Source organism: Mobula birostris, chromosome 28 (genome assembly GCF_030028105.1).
Source record: "Mobula birostris isolate sMobBir1 chromosome 28, sMobBir1.hap1, whole genome shotgun sequence".
NCBI classification, from domain to species: domain Eukaryota; kingdom Metazoa; phylum Chordata; class Chondrichthyes; order Myliobatiformes; family Myliobatidae; genus Mobula; species Mobula birostris.
In genome coordinates, this window is record NC_092397.1 from 36,417,872 (window position 1) to 36,433,893 (window position 16,022).

The following is a 16,022-nucleotide window of genomic DNA, read 5'->3' on the forward strand; positions in this document are numbered from 1 at the left end:
TCTTGCCCCTTTCTATCCTTTTGCTCTTAATATATCTGTATAAATGCTTTTGATTTTCCTTCATCTTTTATGCAACAGTAAACACGTTTTCTTTTCACCTTCCTGATTTCCTTCTTACGTCTTCTCCTGCATCTCTTAAACACCTTAAGTACCCCATTTGTTCCTGCCTCTCGAGACCTGCTACATACCGTACATCTGTCATTTTCTTAATCCACTCTCAATTTCTCTCAGAAACAAGGGCCAAGGTTCAATCTGTTAGCCTTGCCTTTTATTCTGAAAGAAGATACAAATTCTGTACTCTCAGAATTTCACTTTTGAAATCCTCCCACTTACAAATCACACCTTTGCCAGAAAATAACCTATCCCAACCCACACTTGCCAGATCCTCCTGGTACCATAAAATTGGCCTTTCTCCAATTTTGAACCTCAACCTGAGTACCTGACCTATCCTCTTCCATAATTACATTGAAACTAATGGCATTATGATCACAAGATCCAAAGTGTTCCCCTGCACAAACTTCTGTGACCTGCCCTGTCTCATTGTCTAATGGAGTTCTGGTACCACACTCTCTCCAGTTGGAACTTCTGTGTACTGATTAAGGAAACTTCCCTGAGCACATTTGACAAACTCTTCCCATCCAGCCCTTTTACAGTATGGAAGTCACATTCAATATGTGGAACATTGCAATCACGCACTATCACAACCTCAATTTTCTTGTAACAGTCTGTGATCTCTCTACAAGTTTGCTCTCCTAAATCCCACGGACTGTTGGGTTGTCTATAATATAATCCCATTCCTTTCTTAATTCCTCAGTTCTACCCATAAAAGCTCATGAGACAAGCTCTCCAGTCTACTCTGACTGAGCACTATTGTGACATTTTCCCTGACTAGTAATGCCACCTCACTCCCTTTAATCCCTTCTGCTCTATGACAGCTAAAACAATGGAAGCCTGGAACACTGACCTGCCAGTCCTGCCCCTCCTGCAATCAAGCCTCACTAATGACATAATTCCACATGTTGATCCATGCACTGACCTCATCTGTCCTTTCCTACAATACTCCTTGTGTTGAAATATACGCAGCTCAGGACATCAGTCCTACCTTGCTCAAGCTTTTCATTCCTGACTTTGTACGTGGGGTTAACAACATCTTTTCCCACAACCACTCCACTATCTGTTCTGGTGCTCTGGTTCCCATCCCCTTGAAACTCTCGTTTAAACCAACACCCCTAGTAAACCTTCCCACTAGGATATTAGTCCCCCTCAAGTTCAGAAGAGAACCCAGTGATCCGGAAATCTGAAGCCCTCCCTCCTGCACCAACTCCTGAGCCTCTTTAAACTGTATGATCTTCCCATTTCAGACGTCACTGGCATGTAGCACAGGTAGCAATCCTGAAATTAACAACCCTGTGGATCTTGTGCTTTACGTAGCACCCAACTCCCTGAGCTCACTTTGCAGGACCTCGTCAATAACCCTCACCAGATCATTGGTACACAAGTGAATCACAACCTCAGGCTGCTCACCCTCCCACTTAAGAATGCTGTGAAATCGACCTGAGATGTCTCTGATCCTGGCAACCGGGAGGCAGCAACCACCTGGGAATCTTGTTCTCATTCATGTAAACTCCTTTCTATTCCCCTAACCAATGAACCCCCATCACTACAGCTCACCTCTTCTCCCCACTTTCTTCCTGAATTACCGAGCCAGACTCAGTCCCAGAGACCTGACCCATGTGGCCCACGGTATTCCAAAGTGGTATGCATGTTGTTGACGGGAACAGCCACAAGGGTACTCTGCACTGCCTTCCTATTCACTCTCCCCCTCTTGACAACCATCCCGCATCTTGGGTTTAATCACTTCCCCCATGTGCTGTCTATCAACAATCAATCCCTCGGGGGATCCAGAGTCCATTCAGTTCAATCTCCAACTCCTCAGCACGGCCTGATAAAAGTTTCAGCTTTATGCCTTCTAGCAAGAGTAGTCATCAAGGACACTGGATGTCTCCATTTCTTCAGTCGTAGAAGAGACCATAACAGAGGGTCATTCACTGATGGGGTTATAGCACAGACCTCCCAAGACAGTCTTGTTACATGCACGTGCAGTTCAACTCTTTGAATGATAATGCAGAAAGTTTGAAGTTAATAACTCATCTCCTTCTACCTTCGGCCATGAACTTATCAATTACCCCTCGTATGTCTATTTTAATGCGAGAAGTATTATAAATAAAGCAGATGAACTTAGATCGTGGATCAGCACATGGAGCTATGATGTTGTGGCCATTACATGGATGGTACAGGAGCAGGAATGGCTTTAGGTGTTTCAGAAAGGATAGGGAGGGAGGCAAAAGCGGTGGGGGTTTGGCACTGTTGATCAAGGATAGTGTCACAGCTGCAGTAAAGGAGGAAGACATGGAGGGGTTGTCTATGGAGTCTCTGTGGGTGGAAGGTAGGAACAGGAAGGGGCCAAAAACTCGACTGTGTGTTTTTATAGACCACCCAATAATAACAGGGACATCGAGGAGCAGATGGGGAAACAGATTCTGGAAAGGAGTAATAGTAAGTGTTCTTCCAGTGGGAGATTTTAATTCCCCAAGTATTGATCAGCATCTCCCAAAAGTGAGGGTTTAGATGGGGTAGAGTTTGCTAGGTGTGTTCAGGAAGGTTTCTTGACACAACATGTGGATAACCCTACAAGAGGAGAGGCTGTATTTGATCTGGTATTGGGAAGTGAACCTGGTCGGGTGTCAGGTCTCTCAGTGGGAGAGTATTTTGGAGATAGTGATCACAATTCTATCTCCTTTACCGTAGCATTGGAAAGAGATAGGAATAGACAAGTTAAGAAAATGTTTAATTGGAGTAAGGGGAAATATGAGGCTATCAGGGAGGAACTTGGAAGCATAAATTGGAAACAAATGTTCTCAGGGAAAGGTATGGAAGAAATATGGCAAATGTTCAGGGGACATTTGCGTGGGGTTCTGAGTCGATACGTTCCAATAAGACATGGAAAGGATGGTCGGGTACAAGATCCGTGGTGTACAAAAGCTGTTGTTAATCTGGTCAAGAAGAAAAGAAGAGCTTACAAAAGGTTCAAAAAACTTGGTAATAATAGGAATCTAGAAGATTATAAGACTTGCAGGAAGGATTTTAAGAATGAAATCAGGGGAGCGAGAAGCGGCCATGAGAAGGCCTTGGAGGGTAGGATTAAGGAAAACACCAAGGCATTCAACAAGTATGTGAAGAGCCAGAGGCTAAGACGTGAGACAATAAGACCAACCAAGTGTGACAGTGGAAAAGTGTGTATGGAACCGAAGGAGATGGCAGAGTAATTAATGAATACTTTGATTCAGTATTCACTACGGAAAAGGATCATAGCGATCGTAGGGATGACTTGCAGCAGATTGAAAAGCTTGAGCATGTAGATATGAAGAAAGAGGATGTGCAGAACTTTTGGAAAGCATCAGGTTGGATACATCACCGGACCAGAAGAGATGTACCCCAGGCAACTCTGGGCGGCGACGGAGAAGATTGCTGAATGTCTGGCGATGATCTTCGCATCATCAATGAGGATGGGAGAGGTTTCGGAGGATTGGAGGGTTGCAAATGTTGTTCCCTTATTCAAGAAAGGGAGTTGGGATAGCCCAGAAAATTATAGGCCAGTGATTCTTACTTCAGTGTTTGGTAAGTTGATGGAGAAGATCCTGAGAGGCAGGTTTTGTGAACATTTGGAGAGGCATAATATGATTAGGAATAGTCAGCATGGCTTTGTCAAAGCAGGCTGTTCCTTATGAGCCTGACTGAATATTTTGAGGATTCAGAATGTATTATTGGGCTGTTAATATACTTTATGTGTGTTCTTGGTTATATTGGACTGATAAAATTAAACAACCACCTTGGGTTTATTTGGAATTGAAAGCTGTGAAACAATTTTCTTAACTTTGTTATTAGGAGCTTCTTTATCTGCGCAATTAGCCAAAATTTCTAATCCAAATTTATATCCTATCATTAAGCAGTCATTACGAATTTGGTACCAATTTCATATTTTTTTTAATCTTAAGAAATTTAACCTTCTTAGTTTAATTTATTGAAACTGTTTATTTTAACCTTCACTTAGTGATCCTACCTTTTCTCTTTGGAGGAATAAAGGAGTTTATTCCTTCATGTATCTGTTCCAAGTTGCTTAAGGACAACAAAGTCACGGCATTGGAGTGGCCATCACAAAGCCCTGACATCAATCCAATAGAAAGTTTGTGGGCAGACCTGAAAAAGTGTGTGCAAGCAAGGAGGCCTACAAACCTGACTCAGTTACACCAGCTCTGTCTGGAGGAATGGAACAAAATTCCAGCAACTTACACTGAGAAGCTTGTGGAAGGCTACCCAAAACGTTTGACGGAAGTTAAACAATTTAAAGGCAACACTACCAAATACTAACAAAGTGTATGCAAACTTCTAACCAACTGGGAAACTGATGAAAGAAATAAAAGCTGAAATAAATCATTCTCTCCACTATTATTCTGACATTCACATTCTTAAAATACAGTAGTGATCCTAACTGACCTAAAACAGGGAATATTTTCTCGGATTAAATGTCAGCAATCGTGAGAAACTGAGTTTAATTGTATTTGGCTAAAGTGTATGTAAACTTCTGACTTTAACTGTAGTATTAATGGCAAGACTCTTGTCCATGTGGAGGATCAGAGGGACCTTGGGTTCCGAGTCCATAGGACACGCAAAGCTACTACTCAGGTTGACTCTGTGGTTAAGAAGGCATACGGTGCATTAACCTTCATCAACAGTGGGATTGAGTTTAAGAGCCAAATGATAAGGTGCAGCTCTACGGGACCCTGGTCAGACCCCACTTAGAGTTATGACGAAAGACCAAGTTATTAGAAGATTGATGCTGATGAGAGAGATAAGAGAGACAAAAGGGAGAAGCGTTCAAAATGTTAATGAGAGACGAGAGAGATTAACGAAAAGAGACACAGTTCCGAGTATTAACAGAACGGTTGCTTTGAACCTGAACTGTTTGAAGTTTGATGGACAGGTGAAACCCCAGCAGGGGGATAAAAAGAACAGGTTCGCTAAGGCACAACAGACATCACGAGATCATGACATAACGAGACCCTGGAAGTGCGGTGTGCCCCCACAAGTTGCTGGGTGTTTTGGAGGTCTCGTCGTGGGACCGACCATAGACGCACAGGGTGAAAAAGTACGATCGGCGGGAACCTGGTCTGTGTGTCCACCCTTGCCTGGGTGCCGGGTTCACCGCGGAAGAACGATCGTATCCAGAACAGAGGGGTCACAGTCGGTGACCTCAGAAGACATTAAAAAGGGCTCGCCCTAAGGCTAACTGTGAGGAATATCAAATGTCTGTTTGAATCCGATTTGCATATCATCATTCGCTCTCTCTCTCTCTCCAACAGCACCACAGCAATTGCTGCGAACTGTACTGAGCTGAACTAAACTCTGCATCACTTGAGACTGATCATTTTACCCCTAGACTGCGATAGAGCTTAATTGATTCCTATTATCCTAGTTCTGTGTACATGTGTGTTTTATCATTGCTAACCCGTTGCATTTATATCCTTACGATTAGAGTACTGTGTTACTTAATTCTTTAATAAAACTTCCTTAGTTCCAGTAATCCAGACTCCAACTAAGTGGTCCATTTCTGTTGGTTTGGCAACCCAGTTATGGGGTACGTAACATAAGTGGGGGCTCATCTGGGATTTTGAACGCTAAATTTGGGACGGGGTAAATTGATTGGGTTAAAATTCCCAAAGAAAGAAAGGGCAAACAGCAGAAATGGAGATTGAGGAATTTCTAAAGGCGCCGACCTTGGAGGCATTAGAGGATGCCAGGAAATCAGAATTGGCAACTGTGGCCAAACATTTGAATCTTTTTAAAGGGAATTCGACAATGAGGAGAGCAGAGATGCACAGAGCTATCGTAGAGCACTATGTATCTAAAGGTGTGTTTCCCCAAGGGGAGCTGGAGGTGGTATCTATGGGAAAACCTGGTGCAGAAGCAGTACAGGTGCAGATTGAAAAATTGAGACTCGAGCACGAGTTCTGGGTAAAGCAGCTGGAGTGAGAAGAGAAGCAGTTAGAACGCGAAGAGAGAATAAAACAGTTGGAGCGAGAAGAGAGGGACAGGCAGTTAGAACAAGAAGTGAGAGAGAAACAGAGGGAAAGGGAATTTGAGCTAGAGAAGTTAAAGATGACAATAGCACAGGGGCCCATGTCGATCCAAGGTGGAGGGTTCAGGGCGACCCAGGAGGTTAGGCTGGTTCCCCCATTTGAGGAGACCTATGTTGATGGGTACTTTCTCCATTTTGAAAAAGTTGCTGCAAGTCAGGACTGGCCGAGGGATAGTGGGCTGTTTTCCTTCAGAGTGTACTTAAAGGAAAAGCCCAACAAGCTTACTCAGCCTTGTCCTCAGAAGAGGCCCAGAGGTATGATGAGGTGAAAGAGGCCATACTCAGGATTTATGAGTTGGTCCCGGAGGCATACTGGCAGAAGTTCCGGAATGCGAGGAAGCAATGGGGCCCGCACGTATTTAGAGTTTGCCCGTGAGATGCAGATGTATCGTGAGCGTTGGTGCGCCTCGAAAGGGGTCAATGGGGATTATGACAGACTGCTACAGCTGATACTGATTGAGCAGTTTAAAGGTTGTGTCCCTGAAGGTATGAGGCCCTACCTAGATGAGAGCAAGGCAGAAACCTTTGCCGCAATTGCTAAGTTAGCAGATGAATACGCGTTAACGCACAAAGCGAAATTTACCCCGAGTAAAGGCTACCAGAAGGGTAGTCAAGGGGGCGGGGAGAGTCTGCCAGAAAAGTGAGAAAGTTAGCCGGGGACTAGTGAGAAGGATAAGGAAGACAGGAAGCAGTTTGTTAGGAAGTCTCCTGGGGTTGTATGCTATAATTGCGGGAAAGCCGGACACTTTGCGTCCAGGTGCTTTGCCCCAAAGAAGGAGACGGGGAAAGGGAAAACGATGGTTCCGACTGGCTGTATTGAGCTGGAAAACAACCCGCTAGGGAAGGGAAGAAGAAGTCTGATAAAGTTCAGGAAAGGCGCGAGAGGTTTATCTCGGCCGGATTGGTGTTGGTGAAGGAGGGGTTAAATCCAGTTCCAATACGGATCTGGAGAGACACTGGAGCTTATCAGTCATTGATATTAAAGAGTGTGTTGGACTTTAGTTCAGAAACCCAGACTGGGGAGGTCAGGGTGATAAAAGGTATTGGGAAAGGGACTGAAGCAGTACCTTTGCACCAGATACACCTAAAAAGCGACTTGGTCTCCGGACCGGGCACGATCGGGGTGAGGCCCGAACTACCGATGGAAGACATGGAGGTCTTACTCGGTAATGACCTCGCCGGCAGAGAGGTGTACCCAGCAGTAAAACTGACAAGCCAGCCTGCCAGTATTGAGGCCCCGCCCATGGACTCACAGGTTTATCCTGTTTGCGCAGTGACTCGGCGCATGTCCAGAAAGGCTGCCGAAGCTAATATAGATTTAGCTGAGATGTTTTTACCAGCCTTGTACCAGGAGGGGTTAGAAAGTAAGAGAGAGCGTAGTGAAACAGGAGGAAGTGAAGGAGTTGAGTTAGATTTATCATTGGCAAGGAAGGAATTTGTACAGGCACAGGAGCGAGACGAGGAGCTGATGGTTTTGATGGAGGCAGCTCTCTCCGAAGCAGAATTAAGAAGGGAGCCAATGGGCTATTATGTGAAGGAGGGAGTACTAAGGAGGAAATAGAGACCAAGTACCGTGCCCGCAGATGAGAAATGGGGGGAGGTGCCGAAAATTTATGGGGATGAGATTCTTAACCTGGCCCACAAGATACCCCTGGGTGGACATTTTGGGGTGAGGAAAACAGTCGATCGAATCATGAAAGAGTTCTACTGGCCGCACATGAGGAAGGATGTTATTGACTATTGCAGACGTGAGGTAACACAGTTACAGGCTATTAACATGTTAAAAGCCTACCACGATCAGAAAGCAGATCTAGTTGGTGTTATCACGAAAATTAATGAGGCTAGGGTGCCACCTGATAAGGGGAAAACCCATTTTGAAAAGATGAGTGTGGTGCCGACCAGATGGGAGAACTCTATTGCGTTGGCCAACTTTGCTGATGAGTTCTCTCACTTAATCCTCGAACAAAGTGAGCTGCCGATAAAGCCAATTAAACCGCATGCACACGTATGACCGGATGTCCCGAGGCGATGCAAAGAGCCGGGACATGGTGTTGTTGTCACATCAGGTCAGCCTAGTGAGCAATACTCCTACAGGATGATTAATTCAGTGACAAAAGGCTAAAGAACGCAGAAGCGTATATTGGTGATTTAGTGGTCTGGAGTGACACGTGGGAGGAGCACATTGTGGCACTGTTTAAAAATCTGTTTGAAGCCAGCCTGATAGTGAACCTCGCAAAAAGTGAATTCGGCCACGGAAAAATCACTTGTCTGGGACTTGTGGTAAGACAGTGGCAGCTGGCACTGATGCAGGCTAAGGTGCGGGCTATCTCAGAAGTCCCCACCCCGACAGACAAGAGAGCCCTGAGAAGGTTCTTGGAGATGGTAGGGTACTATCGGAAGTTTTGCAAAAAAATAACCTTGCAGATACTACCCTCCCTCTTACTAAGCTCTTGCCAAAGAATGCTAAATTGGTGTGGGACGACTCTTGTTATCTTCGTCCGGGACGAAAACCACTGAGAAGTTACACTGATCACAACTCATTAGTGTTTTTGGCCACTATGAAGTTTGTTAAATTGGAGCCTGGTTTTAGAGGATTATTAAAATAACACATATAAAAGGAACGGAAAGGTGATGGCTGACTGTCTGTCAAGGTGTTGACAACTTAAAGTTCTCTGTATTAGCCATATAGCTGATGACCATGTATATTTGTGTGTATCTAAAAATGTATTCATGCCTATAATTTTTACCCCGGTAAAAATCCTTTGAGGATAAGTGTGTGACGAAAGACCAAGTTATCAGAAGATTGATGCTGATGAGAGAGATAAGAGAGACAAAAGGGAGAAGCGTTCAAAATGTTTATGAGAGACGAGAGAGATTAACGAAAAGAGACAGTTCCGAGTATTGACAGACCGGTTGCTTTGAACCTGAACTGTTTGAAGTTTGATGGGCAGGTGATATCCCAGCAGGGGGATAAAAGGAACAGGTTCGCTAAGGCACAACAGACACCACGAGATCACGAGATAACGAGACCCTGGAAGTGTGGTGTGCCCCCACAAGTTGGTGGGACTTTGGAGGTCTGTCGCGGGACCGACCATAGACGCACAGGGTGAAAGGGTACGATCGGCGGGAACCTGGTGTGTGTGTCCGCCCTTGCCTGGGTGCCGGGTTCACCGCGGAAGAACGATCGCATCCAGAACGGAGCGGTCACAGTCGGTGACCTCAGAAGACATTAAAAAGGGCTCGCCCGAAAACTGACTGCGAGGAATATCAAAGGTCTGCGTGAATCCGATTTGCATATCATCATTCTCTCTCTCTCTCTCTCTCTCCCCAACGGCACAACAGTGATTGTTGTGAACTGTACTGAGCTGAACTGAACTCTGCGTCACTTGAGACTGATCATTTTACCCCTAGACTGCAATAGAGCTTGATTGATTCCTATTATCCTAGTTCTGTGTACATGTCTGTTTTATCATTGCTAACCCATTGCATTTATATCCTTACGATTAGAGTACCGTGCTACTTATTTCTTTAATAAAACTTCCTTAGTTCCAGTAATCCAGACTCCAACTAAGTGGTCCATTTCTGCTGGTTTGGCAACCCAGTTACGGGGTACGTAACAGAGTACTGTGATCAATTCTGGTCACCTCACTAAAGGATGTGGAAACCATAGAGAGGGTGCAGAGACTTACAAGGATGTTGCCTGCAGTGGGAGCATGCCTGATGAGAATAGGCTGAGTGAACTCTGCCTTTTGTCCTTGGAGTGACGGAGGATGAGATGTGACCTGATAGAGGTGTAGAAGATAACGAGAGGCATTGATCATGTGGATAGTCAGAGTTTTTTTTTTCCCCAGGGCTGAACTTGCTCACGCGAGAGGACATAGTTTTATAGTGCTTGGAAGTAGGTACAGAGGAGATGTCAAGGGCAAGTTTTTTTTTATGCAGAGAGTAGTGTGTGTATGAAATGGGCTGCCAGCAGATGGATACATGGAGCTTAGAAAAATAGAGGGCTATGGGTAAGCCGAGGTAGTTCTACCGTAAGGATATCTTTGGCACAGTCTGCATTCTTGTTTCTCTTTCTGCTGGTGGCATTTCCAAAATGTTTGGAAATTGAAACACACATAATTCAAGGTTCTCCTTTATCAACTCTCTGTTACTTCCTGAGAGATGCCCAGTGTGAGGGAGGGGTTAGATAGTGTCTGTGAATAGCAGTCCACTATCAGGGTTGTATAGGTGTCTGTCCTTGAAATGCCTGTGTTGTAGAAGTGCTTAATGGTGGAGTACAGTGCTGGTTATGTACAGGTCCGGGTGCTCACTGCACAGTGCTATGAGTATCATAGGCCTGTGTCCTGGTAATGAAAGTTTAAATATTGTAAAGTTCACTCTCCCTGTATTCAACTGCTGCCTTTCTTGAGCAGTCACATATGCAGGGCATGTTCATACCAGAGAAAGACTCTTTCCTCCCCCTTGCAGTATACGCCAGATATTGTTACGTTCTGTTTCCTTACAGTACGGTACCAGCAGTTTAAACATCATTTTTACCTGCATGTGGTCTGTATATCCCAACGGACTAAATAACCCACAGGATTTATCCATCTAAATGGTCTGAGCGTCCCAACAGCACCTCCTCTTTAGTATCAACATGCCAGAGAATATCACCATACCCCCTTTCTGATCATGCTGTCCTCCATGTCTTTCTCCTTAGTGAACAACAATGCAATGTGTTCATCTTCTACCTCGCATGCTAACTCTGGCTCCAGGCATAAACTCAGTGTAGTCATTTTCTGGTCACCATTTACTTTCCTTATTCACAGTGTAACTTGTTTCTTGCTTCTGGTATGGTCCTCCAAGACCCTGTCTAATTTCATCTTCCTCAACCTTACACATGACTCCTCTTGCATTTTTAAACATGTACAATATTTCTCATCAACCTTTGTTCCTGAATGTCCCTGTCCTTCTTTACCTTCCTCACAGGCACAGGGAACTCCTGAATTCTGACCGGCTGGACTGTAAGTGTCGCTCGCATGTCAGATTATCACTTAACATTATCTCCATCCAGTAACATCAGCTCACAGACAACTCCCTATGACTCCTGCTCAATTCTATAATATGTCTTCAACAAACTTACATTCATCTAGTTGCAGGTCCATTTTTATCCTTATCAATAACCATCTTAAAACTTTCTGCATTATCATTGTTATTTATTTTTCCCCAATGAATCTCCAATCATCTTGTCAGGCTTATTCCCCAATACTACACCAAATATGCCCCCACACTGGTGGACCATCTATACACTGTTTCTGGAAACCTTCCTGATCACACCTCACAAATAATGCCCCGTCCAAGCCTCAGGTGGTAAAGGAGTCCCTGTCATTCGGGAAGATTATTCACCCACTACAGCTACTCTATTGTTTTTACATCAGCCCATAACCTGCTAACTCATCTTTTCCTCTCTCTTACTGGCTATTGTAAGGTCTACAGTATAATCCCATCACAGTGATTGCACCTTTCTTATTCCTGATTTCTACCCACATTGTCTTACTGGATGAGCCTCTGGGATGACCTCAAACTTGTGACGTTCTGCCTGTTCAGAGGTACAGCTCTCCAAACAACAGGAATTCTGCAGATGCTGGAAATTCAAGCAACACACATCAAAGTTGCTGGTGAACGCAGCAGGCCAGGCAGCATCTCTAGGAAGAGGCGCAGTCGACGTTTCAGGCCGAGACCCTTCGTCAGGACTAACTGAAGGAAGAGTGAGTAAGGGATTTGAAAGTTGGAGGGGGAGGGGGAGATCCAAAATGATAAGAGAAGACAGGAGGGGGAGGGATGGAGCCAAGAGCTGGACAGGTGATTGGCAAAAGGGGATACGAGAGGATCATGGGACAGGAGGTCCGGGAAGAAAGACAAGGTGGGGGGATTCCCAGAGGATGGGCAAGAGGTATATTCAGAGGGACAGAGGGAGAAAAAGGAGAGTGAGAGAAAGAATGTGTGCATAAAAATGAGTAACAGATGGGATACGAGGGGAGGTGGGGCCTTAGCGGAAGTTAGAGAAGTCGATGTTCATGCCATCAGGTTGGAGGCTACCCAGACGGAATATAAGATGTTGTTCCTCCAACCTGAGTGTGGCTTCATCTTTACAGTAGAGGAGGCCGTGGATGGACATGTCAGAATGGGAATGGGATGTGGAATTAAAATGTGTGGCCACTGGGAAATCCTGCTTTCTCTGGCGGACAGAGCGTAGATGTTCAGCAAAGCGGTCTCCCAGTCTGCATCGGGTCTCGCCAATATATAAAAGGCCACATCGGGAGCACCGGATGCAGTATATCACCCCAGCCGACTCACAGGTGAAGTGTTGCCTCACCTGGAAGGACTGTTTGGGGCCCTGAATGGTGGTAAGGGAGGAAGTGTAAGGGCATGTGTAGCACTTGTTCCGCTTACACGGATAAGCTCTCCAACCTCTTTTAGCTCCCTCTGGACTATTTGAATCATATAAATCCTGGAATGTTCAGATATCAGTCCTGCCCTTCTCTCATCCAGATCTCTGTAATGGATGAATCACCATGACATTACTAATCCAGGCTCTCAGTCCACCTGCTTTCACTGTTCTACACTCTGCCCTGAAATAAACTCACTTTTGGCTTTCAGTGCCACTTTGCTCATTAATGTGTCCCCATCTTTACTTGCTTTGGGGGTTCTTTGACCTCACCTCTACCATCCGCTCAATGCTACTTACTGAACTGTAGCTCAGGATCCCAACACCCGCTCCACATGGCACATGATAAAAATCATCAGCGTGGCTCCAGCAAGATTCCCTGTGTGAATATTAGTTCCCCTTCACTGTAACCCATCCTCCTTACACTAGTCCCACTTATTCTGCAAGAGAACCCAATGTTCTGTGTTCCTTATGCATTCCCCCACCCCCATCCCCAGCACCAGATTGTTAGACACTCATTTAAGTGTACGAAATTACCGTATCTTTCCTCGCAAGCTTGTGGTAACTGAAGAAATCCTGAAATGACCACCCCAGCGTTCCTACTTCTTAACTCCCTAAATACTCTTTGCAGAACCTTGTCTCTCTGTTGTTAGTTCTAATAAGGATCACGACTTCTGGCTGTTCACCCTGCCTTTTCAGAATGGCCTGTACCTTCTGAGAGACATCCTTGTCCCTGACATGATCGAGGTAACGCACCTTCCTGCAATCTCACTCATTTCCACAGATACTCCTGTTTATTACCGCCCCCCACCCCGGCTAAAGTGATTGCTGCATGTGATTCTTTGCATCCAATCTCTGTATATTCATGTGCCTTCAAATAGTCTCTTTGTAATGAAAATTGTTTTGAAATTCATTCATTGTATACTTTTTAAAAATTCAGTTAATGGTATTGACTTACGCATTCGCAAGCAAAGGAGCCTGCACACGTGTTGAAACAAAACTCTTTGTTAGAACTCGGACGATTTTAATACAGAAAGAATAAAATTCTACAGAAGCAGCAGTACATAATTCAAAATAATACTTATCATTCACTAAACAAGCCAATCTCAGTGATGGAGGGGAAACACAGATCCGACAATATAATGCAGCCTCTTCCCTCTCTCTATCTCCCTGTCTCACTCACGATGGCAGTGAGAAAGAGAACCAAGATCAGGAGTGATTGATACAGACTAGAATAAACTCCATAAACTCCAGTTTTGTCAGAACCGGGAAACAGGGGAAACAGGTTCGCCTCAAGCTTCAATTTAACAGGATGAGATGCAAAGAGGATTTCTCTGGAATGATGAGGCCAGTGATGCCGTCGGGATCAGCTGTAAACTGCTATTTTGTAATTCGAAGGCAACACACACAAAATGGAAAAGACTTGACAGGACTCTGATGAAGGGTTTCGGCCCGAAACATCGACAATTTACTCTTTTCCATAGATAATGCCTGGCCTGCTGAGATCCTCCAGCATTTTGTGTGAGGAAAAGGTTAAACATCCGACGTTTCCGGCCGAGACACTTCATCAGGATCTGATTGTGTGTGTGAGTTGTTTTGTATTTCCAGCATCCGCAGATTTTCTCGTGTTTGTTTTGTTACTCTATTCATCACATTGTTCCCATTTACCCACAAGTGGGGGTATAAAATAGGGAGCATAAAGGCAGCTGAATTGTAAAACTTTACAGCATTTATTTCTAATGTTTCATGAGTTTCAAAATCTGATTCAATGGGTATTTCACCGCATTCTTCAGTTCCTCTCGGAATTTGCTCTGAGTCAGGGCGTAAATGCACGTGTTGGTGCAGGAACTGAGAATCTGCAGCATTCCCGATGTGTTTTCTGTGATGTAACGGGGATCTGTGACAGAATAAACAAAACTCATTGAAATCCGTTTATAGATAGAAAATACCACGTATGATCCCCACAACAATATGAAACTACTGGTTATGCTGAAGAGCAAAACGATGGATTTGCGTCGGTTCTCCATCTCCCGGTCCTTGTCATTCTCTCCACTCTTTCGTCCCCGGAGCCCCCTGCGGGCTCGACTGGCCGCTAGAATCCGCCTGACAGTCAGAATATTGAACAGCAACATCAGAAAGATTGGTACACAAGGGGTTAAAATGAGGTCAAACATGTCAAATGCCGCCCATTAGGGAGAGTTTGTGAAGCTCGGTGTAAGGACACAATTCCAGGGAACACCGTCAATTATTTCTCTGGGCCAGGATACAAAGCCCCAGGGGACAGTCACCAAACAGGCCAGCACACTCACTGTCCCGATAACCACAGCCGCCGTTCTCTCGGTGCAATATTTTGTTTTCAGCTTCTCACAGCAAATAGCCACAAATCGATCGACGGTGAAAGCGACAGTCAGCCAGACTGAGCTCACAGTGCTCGCAGACATCAACCACAGACCAAGTCTGCACACAGGAGTGATTCGCAAGAATGATCGGGGAAAAAAAATCAGAGCAGTAATCCTCAGGAGCGGATCAGAGATAACCACCAGGAGATCAGCCGCTGCCATTCCCACCAGGTAGCGAGTGACACATTTGGAGAGACCACACTTTCCCCGGGACAGGATCACAATCGCCACCAAGTTCGCTGGAAGAGAGACAGGGAACAGCAAGTTGAGAAAATACTGAGCAGAAGCCGATGCTGCAGCTTGAGGGGATCCTGTAATATTTCCACTTTATTGTTACATTTAGCGGTGGGAGGGTCGAGAGAGGGCGCAGAGCGGCGGGACAGAGAATGAGTTTACACAGTAAAATAAATTCAGTATGATCTGAATACGGATTCCTTACTGGTGAGCGGAATGCAAACTGGCAGCGTAAATCTAAAACTGGGTAACTACCTCCTGAGGGCCAATACTGGATGGAACATTTTCTACATCCGCGTCTCGTCTGGATGAAATGAATAAATCCAGGCGCTGATGGCGGGATTCTTCCATCAGACAATCGTCAGCTTCCATGGCGATGCCTGTCAGCGACAGAAAAGCGGAAGGACGGAACAAAAAAAAGGAAATGCTGCAAACACTGATACAGGTAAAACAGAATATGTGGAAAAACAGTTAAAGTATCTGTCCTCAGAACTGTTCTCAGAGAGACCCCTGACACGGGTGTTAACTGGTTTCTCTTTCCATACAAGCTGCTTGGGGCTTAGTGTTTCCAGCATTCCCCGAGTTTGTTTCCTATTCCAGCATTTACCACTTCACTGACTTTAGATCAGAACATTGACTGATTGCAACAGATACAGCGCAGTCTGACACAACCTCACAGACAGACATGACGCCTCCCGCTGAGTCCATCACAGGAAAACAGGGGAGAGTAGTTCAACGTCGAGCAGCAAACTCGGTGCCGTAG

The 16,022-nt window shown here is 45.1% G+C and overlaps 1 long non-coding RNA gene across 1 annotated transcript in view; it reads right to left on the reverse strand.

Annotated features, from left to right (window-relative positions):
• LOC140189094 (uncharacterized) overlaps positions 1-16,022 on the reverse strand; it is a 144,526-nt gene that overhangs the window by 41,513 nt on the left and 86,991 nt on the right. The gene's annotated exons all lie outside the window — the stretch shown is intronic.